This window comes from Accipiter gentilis, chromosome 16, assembly GCF_929443795.1.
Source record: "Accipiter gentilis chromosome 16, bAccGen1.1, whole genome shotgun sequence".
In the NCBI taxonomy this organism is placed as follows: domain Eukaryota; kingdom Metazoa; phylum Chordata; class Aves; order Accipitriformes; family Accipitridae; genus Astur; species Astur gentilis.
This window is the reverse complement of record NC_064895.1, coordinates 18,091,707-18,110,590: the sequence shown is the minus strand read 5'-3', so window position 1 is coordinate 18,110,590 and position 18,884 is coordinate 18,091,707.

The following is an 18,884-nucleotide window of genomic DNA, read 5'->3' as shown; positions in this document are numbered from 1 at the left end:
AATTCAGGTTATATTTTAAAATACTTTGTGTCTTGTTCTGATTTTCTTTACATTTATATCTTACTAAATACATCTCCAAATTCTGGCATGAGTGTTTTTGCTGAAGTGCTAGACAGGCTGAGGTTCCTGTATGAAAACACCTATGACATTTTTCACTGTCTAATGTTTTATGCTGACAGAATCATTCTGGAAGCTTTTTTTTCTGTGGGCCAACTGCTTCCAGAGACACTGAAAGAACAGACTCCAGGGTTTCAGGTTACAGAAGTCTGGAATAGCCGTATCGCACAAACAGCCTTCGTACACTTCCTAGGTTGTCTGAAAAGCCCGGGCCCTTAACGTACTGTTCTTGAACTAAAAAGGCTAGATAAGCCTCAGCCTTCCTGGTGGTAAAACAAACAAAAACAAACAAACAAAATTAAAATTAAAAAAGTAGTGTCAAATCATGTTTATTGTGCAGTGTGAGTGTGCTTTTCATATTCATGGAGGACAGTGTTAAACTCAGATAGTGAATTGTGTTAAGTAAACTTTTTAAAGGCAAGATACCACTATAAGGTCAATTAGTTAGAAAAATAAGAAAATTTATTTTATTTCATGCTCTAATTTCTATGAATCATATACAGTAGTCAACCTTTCAAATGTACTATGGTCTCACATGCATTTTTCTTGGCTCTGTCCTCATTCTTGTTATCTGAATGTTCTATTATTCTGTGAATCAGCTGTGGATAGGCCCTATTAATAGAGACCATGGTCCGGACTTGATGAAATAAATGATGAAATGAATGATGAGATTGAAACAGACTTGCATCCTCTTTTTTTCTGTTTTCCTAACTTTTATAATGTAGATTTTTTTTTTCAGTTTGTTCTGAATCGAGCATCAGTATGTATTATTCAGTCTCAGATAAATATATACATTATACCAGAAAAAAAAGTATTCTCCAAAAATCCTTCTTTTGCTACTTGAAGTATAATTACCTGGTCAATCTTAAGTCCTACATTCCCCATAATCTCTTCTACACTCCCAAATTTCAGAGAATTTACTGGGTTAATTCAGGTCACTGCCTTTATACATTAAATCTGAGAGCAACGGGAGCAGTAAACGAGTAAACAGGAATAAAGTACAGAGCAGACAGTTACGGCAACATATAGGAATTATGAATGGTTTGCCAGAAATACCAATCTCATGTAGAGACAGGAAGAATTACTGCGGGGTACGTATCCTCACATGGAGAAGAATGGAAGAGAGAGTTCTTATTTCCAGCAAAGAAGAGTGGAAGACAGAATATTAAAAAAACCCCAACCAAACAACAAAACTAATTTTAACCCAGGATTAAAAAAATATATGATCAAAGCAGCAAGCAGCCCTGAGGTAGTGACTGCATGGTTTTAGGACCTTGCCATCATATCAATCCTACACCTGTTTTAAGCCCCAACTCCCTTGTTATCACCACACAATCTCCCAGTGCTCTGTGGAATTCACGTTTGTTTTCATGGCTAATGGGCATGGGTAAGCGCCAAACTCTGCTTCAGTTTATGTTGGCATCTCTCCACTTTGCCATGAGAATGCAAAACCACTAATAATCCTCCTATGACCTTTCTGTAGTTCACGGGACTTTTGCAGTTGACATCTTTTGCAACTGCCACTATGGACTGAGAAGGATTTAGAAATTTTAGCTGCTTTTGGTAGCTGAGGACAAAGGAATGAAGGTGGGATTTTCCTGTGGAAATCATTATGCTCAGGGTGGTTAACCGTGACACAAAACCAAAACAAAAATGTGGATGTTGGTGGTATAAAAGACATGAGCTGGGAAATGAGGCTAACTTAGAAAGTATCATTCCTTTAGGGAGCAGATTGGGCTCAGTTTCTGCTTAGTTAACAGAGGTCCACTCTAAACACGGCATTAGTGACATTCAGAAATCAAACACTGCCAAAATGAACGTAAAATGCTCTCAACATACAGTTAGAAGATTCTTAAAATTAAATTCATCACAGCATTACATCACTAGGTACAGGATATTTTGGGGCTGCACATTGTCTGTCTGTACTTAGTTATACCAAGTGCAAAGTGAGATACACAATGTATTTTGTGGTCCTTCTAGAATTTAAGCAGTATATTATGATGGCTGGAAATGGCATTCAGTCTGTTCAGAGAGGGCTATGACTTTTTGATAACCGCTGCAAAAACTTTAGGGAGTGCTTTGTTTCTCAAATATAGACTGAATTTTAAATTTAGAAAGTGAACCCTGTTGTGTTAACTCTCTTCACCTTGTTTTCAGTTAATTCAGGCAGCTTTGAGTAAAGCTTCAGAGGGGAAATGTTGACTATTCTCTTAAATCTGAAGAAATACAAGAAAAATGAGAGAATCAGGAAAAGAGATAAAATTTTGTTGAAATTGAAAGGGATAGAAATGCCTTTCTACTATCAGCAATCGGTTTGGTTGTGAGCTGAACCTGAGTGCAAACACATCTATTTGAGATAGTGAGCCTTAAAAGACCCAGATATCAAGACTACAAGTGGCACCCCATTGTGTTACTGCTTTGCCTGCTATTTGTTTACACAGATTCCTTATAACTTCACCACCAGGTAGGTGCAGGCTTATTTGAAATGCTTTTGGTCATGTGTTCTTACACAGCCACAGAATGCAAATTCTTTGATAGATTGGTACTTGGGATGTGGAGAATACAATGGGGTTTCTCTCTCCTCAGTCTTCTCCTTTCTAGACTAAACCTATTTGCTATATTTTCCCTAATATTGTTTCATCTGAAGTATCTTTTTATCTCTCTTCTGCTGTTTTTGACTCTATCCAATTGGTCTACCTTGTTTTTATAGCAGGGTAGTCAAAACTGGACTCCATCTGAGGCCTTATGTATGCAGGATAAAGAATAATTACCTCCTCTGTGTTACTTGCCACAGCCTGTTACTTGTTAATAGCATCACATTTTTCACCTGGATTTAGTTTGTGAACCACTCTAACCTCCCTTCCTCAACCTTTCCTTTTTTCTAGCATGCTGCCTAGCTAGTTATTCCTGATTTTCTGTTTGTGTGTTCAATTTCCTCTCTCAACTGCTGCCCTTTTTTTTTTTTTTCCATTTCATCGTGTTGCTTTTGGACCATTTCTCTAGTTTTTCAGTATTGGTTTGAACAGTAACCACAGCTTCCAATGTGCTTTCAGTTCTGTGTGACTTACAAATGGCATGGGTAGTCTCTGTACTGTCATTCATGTGTTTAATGAAAGTAAGGAATAGAAGAGGGTGCTGCAGAAATGTGTTGCCAATTTGTGAGAGAAATGTTGACAACTTCTCTTTGAGTATGTTTTTTTCAATCAGTTGTGCATTTATCAGAGTCATTTGTTCAAGAAAATACTTCCTGCTTTGGCTTAAGAGAATGTCATGCAAGGCAACGTCAAAAAAACTTACTAAACCCAATTGGAATATATTACTGCTTTCAGTTTATCTAGCAGACCTTTCCAAAAGGAAAGGAGGTAAGATATGTTTTTTACCTTCTCTTTGCTCTCCATTTGTTTCTTTTTTTGCTCATTTGTGCCATCTCTCTGTTTCTCTTCCTCCTCAATCTCATAACCCAGTGGGTTTTGGTGAACTGGCTCAAACAGAAGTGATACTAAATGGAGCAAAGGAGAAAGTGTGCACCATAACACAACGTAGCACTTCCATAATGGACAAGAGGAGATGAATTCAGCTGATTTGTTCAAAACCAACATTGAATTTGGAGGCAAACTCTACCACCTTTAATCATAGTACTCTGTACTTCAAATACTCCTATTGAGTTCAGGGAGATGGGTATCTTGGCATGTTTTGCAAGAGCCTTGAGCAAACTGTAATGAAAAGAATCCTGAGTAAGTAACCTCTGCATTTGCCCAGAGAAGTGTGGCTGTGCAAGTGCTTAAACAGAAAGCAGACTAAGAAAAAGATGCTGTGTAAAATGAATGTTTCTTGATATTTAGGAATACTTACTTTTGATTTTTGCATTATTGTGTGGCATGTTTACATTGAAATATAATGTTTAGTACTGATTTACCTATCTCAGAAAAGTTGCCTCATACCTATGTCATTCTCCCTGTCCAAGAGCAAAAAGCAAGGTGACATTCAGCGAGACAAAGAGTGTCAAATGTCCATCTGATGCAGAAGAAATGCCTTCTGCAGAATGCAAGATGATTCTCTGGAAATCGCTGCCGCAGAAGATCACAGTGACCAAGGCTTTTGTAGGTGATCTGACACACAGATGAATAATGAGACAAACTTACAACGAATGATGATAGCAGTTTTGAAAAAACTTTTAAATTTAATATCTCAAGATTTGGAAAAAGGACTAGTCTGAGAATTAATGAAAAGGGCAGACTAACGCTGACTACAGAGTTTTCAAACTGTAGCTCTGGTTTAGATGGACTTTGCATCTGAGCTGGTATGACATTTCAGCTTCAAAGTCCCCACATTAAGCACTGTGAAGAAAATGATTAGCAAACCATAAATGCCTTATTTTACCTCCAGCCTACAAAACCAGTAGCACAGAACCAGAGTTGTTTGCATGACTTAGGATAAGCCAGTCACCTGAGCCTCGGGCTCTGGGTCCTAATTTTGTTATTTCCTTGCAAATAGCAATGGTAGCTCCTGGACCTGTGCTGGACGGTTATGTGTGTGGTTGCAGCCCCAGCACCTCTGCCTAGCTGTAGCAGCTGCACAGGGTATTGGAGAGGCTGCATACAATTCCTGAGTAGGAATCCTGCTCCCTATTTTCTTGGAGAGAAATTGTCAAACCATTCAAAACTTACCAGCAGTTCATCAGCTAAACTAGAGATAGTATGGTATGATTAGCTTCCCTGATCCTTAGAAATTTGCAAGAAAAAGAGCAAGAACACAGTTCAGTAAATTAAGATGTGACTTCTCTGAGGTTTCAGTGGTATAACTAATGTCAGATTATGGCATGATCTTTATTGATAAAGGAACTTTTTAAAATTTCCAAGGTTATCAATGTTTCCGATGCTGTGGAAAGGAAAAGGCCAAAGTAGCTGCAGAAATATTGTCCCACATTTTGACCAGATGCCTTTTAAAACAGATTCTAAAAAAGGCTTTAGCATATTTACTCTTTGTGAATAAACCTTATTTTCTACATGGCAATAACAGAAATGAACTCAAGGGAAATTGCTCACATATGTCAAGAAGGTAATGTGCCCCTTCACTTTCAAAGGATTGGCATCAGTGTAAATTATTGCTTACAGGTGTTAAGTAACCTCTTTGATGGGTTTTTTAATTGGCTGACTCACATTTCTTAGGAAGATAAAAAGCTACTGTAATAGAGCAGTTATTTAATTAAAAAGAACTAAGGATTTTCACAATAAAGAAAGGGGTGTGGATAGGTGATTTTTGTTGAATGCACTTGGGCCAAGACTGAAAACAGTTTACCAGGTATTCTTTCTACCTTTCTTTTCCACATTGCTATTTGTGTCACGTGCTTGAATGTAAATTTCGTTTGAATAAAGACTATTATGCTGATTTTATTTTTTCTTTTTGTCATTTGGTTAACACAAATAGTGATATTTAGAAAGTGTGTAGGTACTTTCTTATGATTTTAAGTTCTTCATGCAACATAGTCCTTCAGACTTACTGGTTTGAATTGTGTCCTAGATACTTTGCTTTCTGCAAGTTCAATGGAAATGAAACTTCAGTCAGATGTAATACACATGGACAAATTCCAACAAGACTCTTGCTGTTGTATTCTCAAAGTGATCATCAAAAAGACCCAATTTAAATAACTTCCTTTTCCTTCAAGTCCAAAATTTGTTAAAACATTTGAAAGTGCAAAAGGCAAAAGCTAATTCTGTCTTGTTTAAATACCAGTAATTTCCTACTGAATTAATTGATTTCCTTTGTAGTGAAGTAAAGATAGATAAGAAAATCAGTTTATGAATTTCATACCTCCAAAATATATTTGCAACAATGCCTGTAATTCTTTGCAAGAAATTTTACGATGGAAAACTGTAACAAATTTATGGTTTTCTCTCCCCTTCTTTAAGACAATATCCTCCTTCCCCCCCAAAAAGGAACATATAAAGTCCTGCTGCTGGTTTGCACTGCAATAAAGCACCCAGACACATAGTTTTATCAACTGCTAGTATGCCTTTAACAAATCACAATTAAATATTAACAGCCCGTGGAGCAGCATGGAGGGCTCTGCAATCCTTTGAAGGCATATTTGCCAATTAAACAAAGTCTGACATTAGACTAAAGGTGGCAAGGATCCAAACCAGAGAAATGAAAGTCAACCACTTCAGTGGCATTCATTAGCTCGACAGACATTCTTTGTGTGGCCTGTTTCTTTACTACTGCCAAATCCACACCCTGTTCAGGAACTTACCCAGGCTCAGATAAGCTTATTATGGAAATAACACTTTGTCACCCTTTACAACTTGCTTCTTGTTAAATTATCTTTTATCTTCTTTGTAGTATTTGTCACCTCTTCTTGGGTGCCCCTTGTGTGGCCAAATGGTGTTGTGTTTGATTTGGCATAATCAGGTTCCAAAGGTTAATTGAAGCTAATAGGATAATACTTTAAAGATTCCCTCTTCGGTATCATCACACAAGAGTGGTTATGGAGAGACATTTGTGCATATACACCGTATTGTTTTGTTTGGCAATGTATGAATGTTTACATGCTCGTTTGGGTCATCTGGTAATAGGTGCTGATGGGGGTGAGAAGGAAAATTTGGATGTGAATTCTCTAGCCTGTACGTGGCCTTACCAAATTTTTGTCGCAACTGCAAACCCTGTGCTGAAACAGCAGAAATGCTTAGTGTTGCCTCTTCGTACTGAGAACATGAAAGGGAAAGAAGGACCTTTTCCACCAGTCCCTTTTCTGTCAGCTGACAGAAAAGCGAGAAAACCCCGGTGTGGGATGCTGAGCACCCTGGAGTAAGAGGCTGTGCCAACCTGAAGCGTGCATCACCCATGAAACCTGCAGACTGCATGCACCATGTGTCCCCTCTCGTTCATTTTGCACCTTCAGAGTTACCTCAGTAAAGGGCTCTTCTTCAAAGACTTGATCTAGCTGCTATCTGTGCCTGCAAGAATATCCACACAAAGAAAGTGATTTCTGCTTTTGTGACTTGAAGAGATAAAGACGTAGCAAGAAAGAGTGGAATTCAGTCTACTCAGAAACAGTTCAAAGTGGTAAAGGCAAAACTGAATATTACCATCCCCAGCAGGTCAAGACAAGGCTTGGGCTGTCATGGTAGGGAGTAGGAAGAGGGATGGTGCTAGCATGGAGAAAGAAAGGAAAACTGGGCTTGTTGCTCCTAGCAGAAGGTGCAGAAGCCCATATAAAGACTTTCTCCTGAAGTGCTCCTATTTCTGCAGCAATAGCTAGCTTTGCACAGACACTGAACCCAGCACAGACACTAAGACACCCGACCTGTGTCCATGAGTGACAAAGCAGGCACCAGGGCTGTTTTTCTGCATCCGTATGTGTATTTTGCTTATGCATATCCTCGCCTGTTGTTGAGATCTGCATTTTAATACAGAGTTGTTCAACCTTGCTGTGCTATACACACGTCTTTGGACATTCTCAGCTCTGCAGTTAAATTCCTTTTTTTTTTCCTGGGCTGAAACACTGCATTTCATTTCACTCATCCTCCCACACAGAGACAGAGAAACAAGATATCCATCAGTAAGTAACTACAAAAGACTAGAGAGCCAAGTGAAGAGAGAAAAGTAATTTCTCAGGCAGATACTTACTTAAATGACCATCATATTTGAATGGTTCTTTGTATTTGTCATATTTATGCTGATGCCCTCATCTGTGTTATTATAATATGTATCTGTTGGTTCCCAGGATTTATAATGGCATGAAACATTACTGGCACAGAAATTTAGAGATTTTTTTTTCTATATTCTATATTTATTCGTGTATATACATCATGCATATTCACTGTAGTCACACAAACTGCATTTTCCATAGACACATACAAATGTAGTTTTCACTGAAGCAAGAAAGAACAAGAATATCTCAGAGTTGTATTGGTCTGCTTAAGCCTCATCATAGGCAACGCTGAAATATGTCTCATTCAACAATATTGCTGCTCATATCTCACATATTACTTCAGCTTCTCTTTCACTGTTTCAAAAAAAGGCCCTATTTAGCATTCCATACACTGGAAAATTCCTCACCCAAAATCATAGGAGTATTCTCCTGCCTGAGACAGATATGAGAGAAAGGGAATTAAAAAATAAGCTTTCTTTGTGAACATCAGGAAGAAAACATCCTTTTTCCTTGCTCCAATAATGCAGGCTTCCTCTGAAGTAGCCGAACCAGTGCCTCAGCAGGTGTCTATCTGCCTCCAAGTTGCTGGCGCTGTGCAGATTTGCAATAGTGACGGGTTTTGCTTCTAATCTGCTGATTTTGACATCACTCTTACTGTTGATTTAATGAGCCCAGTGTCATAAATAGGATTACAGACCCCAGAGGTCTAATTCTCAGCTCCTGAATACACTGAAGAGTAACAGTAACTATGGTAAATAATTACCTCAAATCAAATCAAAATTACAGCTTTAAAATTTGAATGCCAGAAATGTTTGTTCAGTGATCTGTACTGTGGAGTCATTTGTCTTTATCTAGCTCCCAAAGGAACAAGATGGCACCCAGCGAACGAACGTTGACATCACAAATAGCGCCTTTGCTAACATAGTATAGAAGGCAGCACTGAAATCAGCTGGAACCAGCTGAAACCAGTGGTTTTGCAGGGGGAACATGGCTGAACTGTGACTGTTCTGTTCCCTCAATAGCATTTTTTTATCTTTTGGACTTGGGTAAAGTCAGGATCTGATTCTCAAAGTACAGACGTACCATGCAGTTCTCACAGAGTGCAATGGGAATTAAATAAATGCTTTGGGAAGCTAATCTTTATCAGGAGAGTTAAGGCTTGTTCTGTGCTTGCTTTATGACTCTAATTTACAGATACTGCCTGATTACCACGATGTCCACATGGGATGTTTGGTCACTTGGATAACTAAAATAAATATTCTGCTTTTATGTCACTATTTGCATGTAGATTTTTAGTAGAAGACCAAAGGATAGGACTCAGATCTCCTACCTGTTACCTGGTGTCTTCAATCACATTGCCTCTTACAAACATCAGCCGATTTTCAGCTGTTGTAAGTTGGGCTGACATTAGCTAATGCGATATGCTTTAGGATACATACATGCAAATTGTTCAGGGTATTATCTAGTATTCATCAGCAATGCTAAGTAAATGACATTTCTAGATGTGATTAGCTCTGTTTATCCTCAGATACTAATGCACATATGTAAAATAGATGCAGCTATATATTTTAGCACATAGAAACATGCAGTCATGAGCACATAAAAACAATTCCTGTCTCACACAGATATGCATGCACATATACCGCTTGTGGCAGATAAATGTACCATAGGGAGGGGTTTTGGATGAACATGTGTTGTGCTTGCCTTATCAACATGATGAATTTGATTATAATTTGTGCAGTACTACAGAACTGTTTTGTAAATGAGATTAAGTACCATAAAGGTGCTTATATAGATTCTATATAAGACCAATTTCCTATGCAGAACAGCAGAGTCAAACCGAAGGGTGCAGGAAGTAGTCAAGCAGGAGAGGGAAAAAATGCACAGTTAAGCAAAAGACTTGAAAAATTAGGCAGCAAAGGAAAGAACAAATTGAAAGCTGCTTAGATTTACTGTAGCTGTAATGTGTGCGCTGCTTATTTACATAAGGTCTATGTGATTATCTTTTCTTCTGTTCAGTAAGAATAGTCCTTACTGTAGTATCTGCTGCAACACATGGTACTTTTGTTATCTCGGCTATGCAGCCCTCTTATTAAAGAAACACACTAACCAGTATGTAACGTGAACTTTCAACCGTTCACAATGTTTGGAGACGAAGAATTTATTCCACCACTAGCAGTTGCAAAGGGCCAAGTTTGTGTTCCAAAGTGTGCAGATTGTTCTGTTTTTATTTTAGGCTTTGCAAAATTTTTGTTTGTTCTTCTTTTTGTTGCTGTCTGTTTGAAAATACAGGTTCTCCATTCTGGACTTCATTTTAATGCAGTTCTGAGACCAAATATTGCACTCTATTACTTGCGAAACCAAGGCTTTTTCATGAAAAAGCTGGTCTTTCTTCTGGGCCTTAATCTCCCTCAAAGGTTCTTTACTCACCCTGCATGCCTAAATCGCTGTCTTAAATGTTGTCCAAGTATCAGCCTTCAACATTCATTTGCTAAGGAAGAAGCTTTCCACTTTGCCCTCTTTCTGTTGCAGTGGTAGATGGGATGTATATCTGCTTGTTCTTGTCTAGCAGGGTGGGTGGGTGTGCCTCAGAAATCCCATTTCTCTTGTATCTGGTATTTCGCTCACCTACAGGAAATCCAGCACCATATTCTTAACTTCTAATCCTGAGAGCGATACTTCTTTGAAGGCCCATCCTTCATTTTACCCATGGCAGGCTCTGCCCAGTGCTGTAGACAGAAGAGGACAGGAGTCGGGGTATCTACAGCAGTGGTCTGATGCAGCACTGGGTCAGTTCTGGGCCAAATAACAATTTATTTGTAGTTCTATTGAACTCTTATTTTTTATACTTGTGTTACACTGGGGCTGTTAAGTCCTTGCTGGTCCTTTACAGAAGCATCAATTTGACTTCAGGTAAATGGCTTTACGCCAAAGTAAAGGAAAATATCTTTCAGATATTGGCTTCTTCCTCGTTCATTCTCTCTAAGTTTTACCATAGGTCGGAATGTGTAGTGTGGAATGACTCATATAAGCACTTATAAATAAAATATGGATTTTTGTCTGGTAAGGTGGCTTCGTAGTTTTCAGTTTTCAGATGATCTCATTTTTTGAGATTGTTTTAGACAGGAGAAAGCTGGAAAGCAATTTTTTCATAGTCCAACAAAGAAAATGATGTTCTTCTATTTAGCAAGACAACTTCTTAGAAAGAAGTTATTATTCCCCCCACCCCCCTCCTTTTCTGCCCTATTAAACTGTCTTTATCTCAAACCACGAATCTGACTTTTTTTTTTCCTGATTCTCTCCCCCACTGGATGGGAGGGGGGGGGAGTGAGCGAGCAGTTGTGTGGTGCTTAACTGATGTCTGGGATTAAACAATGACAGGGAAACATTTTCCTGGTTAAGATTTTTGTGAGGTTTTTTTGCTTTTAAATATTCATAGGTTCTCTAAATGTCTGAAGAAGTTCCCATTAAAAATCAAATCCTTGACATAATTAGCAGGTATTTGCTCCCACAGAATCTCACTTTAAAATGTGACCTAAAAAAGTGCAGGTGTTTATTATTTTTTTCCTAATCAACATCTGATTAAACACTGGTTATTGTGGCTAGGCAGTAATTCCTAAAACAGGGCTCTACCTAACCATCTGGTCCATATCATAATCGTTATCATTCACCTGAGCTTTCCTTGTGTAATGACACCTACATGTACAACTTTGTTTTGAAAAGTACAAATGTACGGCAGTAGCCTGTGCTCATTCAGTTACCACCAACTTTTACCCATAGAAAGGAGAAGGAGTGTGTGCGTTTCTAGATATGTTAAAAATAACATGCACATTTTTTTGCTGAGGACAGCAGCATCATATGATTCTAGGTGGGTACTCAGTTACAGATTCTTACAGAGAAAGTAGTGCTCTGTCTTTCAAACCATTTGTGCTTCGTTCACTTGAAAGGGCTTTTTAATTTCTTTTTTTTAAAGTTAAGTTTTGCATAGTTAACACTTGAAATATACAGGAATTGTGGCTCAGGTCCCACAGGGGAATAAATAAAAGACTCCAACACATCCTGCGGTGGCAGAAGTCTCTAAAGCTGTTTTAAGGATTTCTTCTTGGCAAAGCAATTCGCATGGATATTAAAAAAAAAAATATGCTGGTCTTAAACCATCTTAAGAGCTTCATGCTACATCAGATGAAGGAATTTTGAATTCACCAGTGACAAAATTATTAATAGGTTATCTATCCTTCTTTCATAATGAGTGAGAGCTCTTTGTACTGTCTCTCAGACTGCTCTATGTGGGACAACAACATTTCACACTTTCATGATTTCTTCTTGTTTCTTTTCCTTCCTAGAATAACAGGACTACGCTGGTGAAATGCTACTGAGGCACTAGAAATTTGTCAGTCCATTGTTTGAATATGAGGTTGGAAAAAACAGCAAGATATTTTTTAGTAGTTAGGTGCAGGAAATATTTTATCAACTGTGCAAGGAAAAATGAAAGATTTTACCAGGAAAGATAATAAGGTAATTTTTATCACATATATGACAAATCAATGGTGGGATAACCCCGGGAGATGTGAAGCATTGCAAAACTGCACAAGTGCTGGAAAGCTGCGTTTGGGAGCTCTCAGCTTTCAGTTATGAGGTCATTAGTAACTCAAAATGAAGAACTCATAACAGCTTAGAGTAAATGTTTACTATTTAACTAGCCTGTTGCAGGGCTGATTTTCAGTCCATGTGTCTGGCCACATATATATTACTAAACTGTCTTTTCCTCCTGGTGGCCATCTTCATGCTCTCTGCTGGGGGCTAAATCTACACATCTTTTCTGGTATCAAACACAATAGGAAAATTAACCAGACTAATTGGTCCATCAGCTAAGAATGTCCATGGACCACTACCCAAGAAATCAAGAAAAAGCTAACATTCCTTCAATCCTGTCCATGTCTGAAGAGGCAAGTTTTCCTACATTGAATCAAATTTAGTCTCAGACTCCACTTCTGGTAGTGCCTTTATAACCAACCTCCCCCCAGAACCCACAGACCTGGGTGTCCTGCAGGCTGCCTGGCGGGTGATGGGAGTAATGCCATCGTATAGTGACTTGGCACAAGCCTCCAGCTTTTGTTCTTGATTAATGAAAACATTCTTGGAAAATGCTTTTGCTTTAGTTCATCTTGCACCGGTCCAAGAATTCCTGTTCAAGTGGCACAATATGAATGCCCCCAGCCATTGCTCTTAATCACGGCCCTGCTTCCAAAAAACAACAAAAAAAGAGCCAGAGTCCTATTCTGTTATTCCTGGCTGGGGAGCACTGTTGGCCAGCCAGCTTTGAACACGTGGATTTCTTCAGAAAAACGTATCAAACTTCTCAATGAGTGCATGCTAAATCATTGGGGTTTGTTGGTTTGGGTATTTTAAGTAGTAGTAGTAGTAGTAGTAGCAGTAGTGCTATTTTCAGTGGAGGCTATTCCAGCAGAAAGGACAGTCTGGCCAGCAGTGTTTTCTTACAGTTTCTCTGACTGACCTTGTTCTAACTAGCATGAGCAAGGTCGACTCTGGATTGGCAGTGAGAAGAGTTATTTTTTTCTTCAAAGCTTTCTTTCTAACCCACAGTGTAAAAAGCACCCTGTTCTGTTCCTTCTCTGCCTCAGTTTACTTCAACTATAAAATGGAAGTGATAATTTCTGTTGTAAAACACATCTGTGGGTGGAAAGCATTACAGAAGAACTAATTACTGTTATGCTTAAACATTCCACCATTGCGATTAAGTGATTTTTATGCCTTGATAATTATATTTCACTAGGGAAGAGTGGGCAACCATCCATCAAACTTCCTGGCTGTGACTGAAATTCTAAGCTGACAGAAATTTTGTGGTACAGTCATTGATAACCATAGTTATGAATAGCTCTGAAACAAAGCTGTGAAAGAATTCACAGCCTCTTCAGATTGACATTATTTATAGCACACCCCAGGTTGAGGTAAATTTCAGTCACGTACAGCTTGTTTAAAAGCAGAGTAAATTTTTATCAGTCTCCTGAATGCTAACAGATGAAAGACTGTGTTCAAATCTTTAGGCCTTATACAGTAGATAGCATAGCAAGAGCTAATTGGTGCTGCTGGCATTTGGTGTCGAGGTTAACATGAAATAAAGCTCTTTTACAAAATTATTATTTATTGTTTTGTACAGATGGATTTGATTTGTAGTTTGGAAGTTTCACAAAGCATCTGTAGTACCGAGAGGAAAGTAAAAGGAATGGAATCAATAGAAAGCGTAATAGGTACATAGCATGTTTTTAGAAATACATCCACTTCAGACAGCTTCACTTTAAGTACAGCTTCTGAAGTCCTTACTTGGCTTTCCTTCTTACTAAATCAATGTTGAGCGAGGGCCACATTATTTTACTGGTAATTAGGTAATAGCAGTTTGTTCCAGGCCTCATTTTACAACTTCTTCCTTTCACGCCACTGGGATTTTTGAAGAACGAAGATCTCAGTAAGCTAGGAGTTGCAAAATGTTGGCCAAGGAGTAGTCATATCTTGGTCTGACTACAATATGGCTAGGTCTGGCACCCCGATGTCCATCCATGCACATGTACACTGTTGTCCCTTACTGTGCCATGGCAGCATCAGAGCTCCCACCTCATCCAGAAAGCCCTTTTGTTACCTTGATTGCCTTGTGGCAGAATTACACCTTTGAAAGTCTCTTTGGCAGAAAGTGGAGTACACTTTGGTTCCCAGGAGGACAGATGCAAAAGCCAAATCAACCACTGATGACAGCAGCAGTCAAACCAGGTATTGCACGGTGGTGTGAAGGAGACCAGTAGAAAGACAAAGCACTGCTCTTGCAAACAAATGCCACTGCAATGTGGAGTGAACCTTACTTCAGTATGACTAAATTTGCAGAGGAGGAGTGCAAATATATATTGCATAACCTTTTACAAATGTACAGACTTGTAGCTTTCTGTGCAATAAATAATGAATGGCTCAGGCCTGGACTTCACCATTGTAACGCAAAGCACTTTGCCGCTGAACACTTGGGAAACTTCTACTCCAGTGGTGTTGAAATTACTGTATAAAGCACCTAAGTTCCCTAGATATTGAAAACGGAGGCCTGGATGCCTAAAAATAGGATTCACCATGCCTAGCACACAGAACGGAGTGGAATCTCAGCTAGCAAACAGAAAATGCCTGAGAGGAAAAAGCTGTTTATTCACCTCTTCTCCCCACCTTGCCCACTGGCAGCTCTGTGGTAGGTACTTATGTGAAAAGAGGATTCGGAGCCAAAAGCTGTTTCCAGATTCCAGGCACCAGCTTCATACATTTCCATAGAAATGGCTGGCTTACTTTCTTTCAAAATATGCAATGGGTTCATCCCGCTCTTTCCAAACTAATCTAATGGTTAAAACATTAACCTCCTCGGCCTGAAGCATTCAGAGCTGCACCTCCTGCTCCCCTACCCAGCAGGTGATGGGGGGAGTGCTGGGGTGAGGGGAACTGTGTTTGCCACTTCTCCTCCTGCATCTGGGCCACTCTGCACTGTGGGGCAGAAGGCCCCGTGGTGGGAGCTGCTTCTATAAGCCCGCAGATAGAGGAAAAGATCTGAGCAGAGTTGAAAGCCCAGGGCTTCGTTCTTTATCAGGAATGCCCTACCTACAACCTTTAACCTCACTTGTGTATTGAAGCCCCGTCTGGTTCATGTGGGCTATTAATATGGGCAGCATGTAACTCTTAAGCATTAACTTAGGTGAACTAAGATATTTTACTGCTATCCTTTATGTGTGAACGTTTGTCATTCTATACCTCTGACTAACTTTAACAAGAGTTGAGGGATTCACATTGAGAGAAGAATTAAACTTTTTCCAACGAATGACATCAATGCAGCCCTTGGCACATTTTCACAAATCACTTTTCTGTGCTACATAGTAGTACTGTATGGAGAAATAAGGGCAAGCTTTACTCCTGGAGTTCACCTGGCTGCCCTCAAGACTCCTTGGAAATGAGCTGGATAATCCATCCCAAGAAAGAGTGCATGAAATAATAGCTGCTATAGGCAGTGAAGTTATAAAAGTTATTTATTTCTCTCATAATAACCCTAGTTGATTGGGGGGGGGGGGGGGGGGGGGGGAACCAACTGAAAAAAAACCCAACCCTGTACAATAAAAGGCTCACATTGTGCATTACTGTAATTTCATTTAACATCTAGACACCCATATGCATTTACTGTTTTGCTGGGAGGGTTTAAATACCCTGAGCTAATTATAGGACAATATTTTCCAACTTACAAGGGTTAAATTGAAAGCACTGCTAATGAGATACTATTCCTGGCTATTAAACTGAAAGAAGAAGGGTCTATTTAATTATAAAGTATGTAAAAAAAGCATAATCATCTTGCAATGTAACAGCTCTCATCTGGTTTATTATTTTTGTGCACATTCATAAACACTGCCTGGCACATTATTGAATTGTTTAACATTTATGTGAACGTATTTATTTTACAGAATAACAATATTGACACCATGGGTTAGCCTTCTTTTTATTTCACCAAGAATATTTCATATCTACTAGACATAGTTTGTCCTTTATCAGACATAGAAAATAACAAAATGTGAAAGAGGTGGGAAAGACAGGAGGAACTATTAATCTTGTCTACCAATACCTCTGTATGTTTTCATGTAGCCATTTAAAATACTAATTCATTTTGCTTTAAAGAAGTATGAAGTGTACTGCAACTAGCAATTCTCAGCAACCTACGAGAGGAACTGAAAAGCAAATTATGTTTTTTTCCTCATTCTAACTCAGTTACAAAACCATTTATAGTACAGGATACTCTTCCAGGATGACTTGTTCAGTAAAACTCACATTTCCAAAAAACTGATATGTGAACAACTTTGAGAACTAATTACTGAAAATATGCCATGAGTTGCTTGGATGTCACTTACTGGAAAGTCCTCTTTTTCACAGCAGCCACTTGACTTTTGTTAATTCTTTGCCTTCTTTCAGCTGGCAAGTGCTGCTGGGAGTCATCAGGTGGCACTGGCTGTACCCACTGCAAGGCTACCGTGCATGGAAAGGTTAGCTGTGATTGAGATATGAGGCAGCTGAGATGAGCCATGGAAGGGATGAAGGTGGAGGAAGGTGACAGCTGTAGTTTGGCTGATGTGCAGGTACCATGTGGTTAAAGGAGAGGCACAAGTAACTCCAAAGTTTCAGAGCACATCACTGACCCACTGTGTAGGGTCTCTGGCAGATTGCTCGAGACTTCTTGCTGTGGCAGCTGTCAGCAGATAAGTTGGAGATGTTTATGCCTATGGGTTTAAGGACTAGTTTGTGAAGTTAATTGCATACCTAATAGAGGCCTTTCTTGAACTTCTTGAACACACTGAACTTCTGTGAAGTAAGCAAAGCTTTTGACTGGAGGGAAGCTGTACACATCTTGCAGTAGATCAAAGACGGTGTAAAGTATATATATTATGACTGTACTGGGGCATTATATATCACTTCAAGAGGGTGAAGTATCTTAACTCTTTATCTCCTGGATTTAGATACTGAGGTTTTACTAAACTAGATATTCTGAAGGTCACAAGTAATTACCAACTGTCATTAGCTTCCTGTTAACAGCTTTTTGTCATAGAATTTCCTTGAATTTGTCAAAGAAAGAGAATGCAAATATAAAAAGTAATTGTTTATAGTTATCTCACGGGCCTGCAATTTGAACCACTGTTCTGACCAGTGGAAGACGCTATTCATCTTATTGGAGCAGAACAGAGATAAGGGCCATAACTTCATGTATGTAGTTGCTCACATACGTGCTGGGAGGAATTATAAACAGTTGTGACTATTCCATTGTCTGGAAGTCAAGCATATGAAAAAGAACTGATGTGTTCCTGTCCTTCTGTCTTCCACCATCTCCAAAAACATACAGGTCCACATCTGTCTATCACTATTTTCCAGCTGACTTTCATTGATTTTTTTCTCTTATTAAGCCACTAATTACCATTTTAGAAGCTACTGGCATACAAGATCATGCTGCTTCATGTCTGAGGCTCTTTGATCCTGTCCACAACTGTCACTTGCAGCAGCTGACTACTGCCTGGTCACTTGGAGGTGGGATAACTCTTTGATCGCCTTGTCTGAACTTGCTTATTAAGAAAAGAAAAAATCTCCCTAAAAAGCCTGCCCTATGAACAGGAACATGAGGAAGTGTTACTCTAGATTAGCAAGGCTACACGTTCATGTGGGGAGACTGGAAGAAGAGCTAGCTCTCACTAGATTCAGTCCAGGTTTTCCAGATCCCACTTTATGCAAGGGAAAAGGAGGATGCCTAGGATTTCCTGGTAGCTGCCTCATTGCGGGGGGGGGGGGGGGAAGTTTTTTTTATGGAAGAGCAAGAAATGGAACAAGTTGCAACATAGTCCTCATATCCTGTTAATTACATGGGAAAGGAGAATACACGGTTGATATTTCCACTCACAATCCTTTTACCTATTCTATTTCCCACCTATGTCATTTGCTTTAGTGCTCCTTACCTTGTTTTTTCATTTCTCCCAGTCTGTTCCTGCTGTCTGAACTGTCTCCCATCTTCTTGCATCTTTTCCCTCTAACCTAGCCCACAGGTTTGCATCCTTTTGTGTGATCCCCATCTTGAAAACATTTGCATGTGGATTGTAGTTTCTTTTTGAACATAATTTGGGCAGTTTTATGCTCTACAGTGATTTCATTTCCCCATGAGGAAAAAAAAACCAACCCAAAAAAGTGTTTCGCTAGAGGCACAAAATATGTCTACATTGAGCAAGTGGTATGACCAAACTTAATAGATGTGTATCTGTGAAGCAAAACAGTACCGATGACCTGATGCCAGCGGTGAATGTATTTCAGGGCCTTTACTTTGGACTAGTTCTAGTCTGACTCTGCTGCTTAAATACTCATTAGCCGTTGAAATGCATTGCATGTTCTCCTGCAGTACATCTTCCAGTTTAATTTAATCCAAAAGGAGTACAGTTTGCACACACTTTAAGACCACTCGGTAATGCAATCCAAAGCACAATAATGGCAAGGATGAGGAGGCTCACTTCAAAAACTTGTTCCTGGTCCAAGCTAAAACACTAATATAGCTGCACCTGTACTG